The following is a 1,229-nucleotide window of genomic DNA, read 5'->3' as shown; positions in this document are numbered from 1 at the left end:
TGAACTCCTTAAACCTTGTAAGATTGCAGTTACTTGCAAGTATGTTAAGGGATTGAATAAGAATCAAGTGCTTATTTTAACTCTAATAGAGGAAGTCTAATTTATTTCTGATTAAATTGTTCCTGATTGAGTCAATAAGAATAATATGATTGGCACAGAACATTTCAGAGATAGTGTGTTGTGATGCAAGATTTTATTTTCATACCTTCAATAACTTCCAGTAAATTGAAAGTCTCATTTATTAATAAGAGTTTTATAAATATATTTTCTAAAAAAAAAAGGTGCTGGGAGTTATTTATAGCTTTGATACGTAGAAGGGTTTTGTTCTCACTTTAAATGGACTAAAAATTCATGAAGAAATAAGAACAACTTGACAGAACATGCTGTTTTCATGGCATAATATAATTGCGTAACAATCACAGAACGGGAAGAAGTAATTGGATTACTAGAGTAAGTATCCTCAGAAACAGGAAACTTGTCAATTTTCATAATGTTTTGAGAGTAACATACAAAAAGACTGGAAAAAATAATAAATGTAAAAGAAAACTGGGACTTTACCTCCCACAGTTATTTTGCTGTCTAATGTCTATAGATTCATAGCATTAACAAAACAATTATAATTAGAAAAGCAGGTAATAGTTGAGAATCTGTAGCCAAAAGAATAAAAGCAAATGGTTTTATAAACTTGTGCTGGTTTGGGCTGAAGTAGAGTAAACTTTCTTCACAGTTGCTAGTATGGGCTATGTTTAGGGTTTGTGCAGAACAGAGTTGATAATGTAGAGATGTTTTTATTAGTGCTGAGCAGAGCTTACACAGAGCCAAGGCCTTTGCTGCTTTCTATACTGCCACACTGGCAAGGAAGTTGCAGGTGCATGGAAGACTGGGAGGAGACACAGTCAGGACAGGTAACCCAATACCATATGACATCATGCTCTGTATATAAAGTGGGAGGAAGAAGCAGGAAGGGGGGACATCTGGAGTGATGGTGTTTGTCACCCAAGGAACCGTTACGCGTGATGGGCCCTGCTCTCCTGGAGATGCTGAATACCTGCCTGCCCATGGGAAGCAGTGAATTAACTCTATTAAATTGTCTTTATCTCAGCCCATGAGTTTTTGTAGCTTTTACCTTTCTGATTGTCTCCCCCCCCCCGTTGGTGGGGGAGTATGTGAACACCGGCATGGTTCTTGGTAGCTAGCTGGGGTTAAACTATGACAAAACTGGTTAATAA

The 1,229-nt window shown here is 37.1% G+C and overlaps 1 protein-coding gene across 1 annotated transcript in view; it reads left to right on the top strand.

Moving 5' to 3' along the window:
- LOC103806973 (cell adhesion molecule 2-like) overlaps positions 1 to 1,229 on the top strand; it is a gene marked incomplete at its 3' end in the record, with an annotated part of 74,715 nt that overhangs the window by 45,249 nt on the left and 28,237 nt on the right. The window lies entirely within an intron of this gene.

This window comes from Acanthisitta chloris, unplaced genomic scaffold (assembly GCF_000695815.1).
Source record: "Acanthisitta chloris isolate BGI_N310 unplaced genomic scaffold, ASM69581v1 scaffold6208, whole genome shotgun sequence".
Classification (NCBI taxonomy): domain Eukaryota; kingdom Metazoa; phylum Chordata; class Aves; order Passeriformes; family Acanthisittidae; genus Acanthisitta; species Acanthisitta chloris.
Note: the sequence above shows the minus strand (reverse complement) of the source record. Positions and strands in the feature narration are given on the sequence as shown.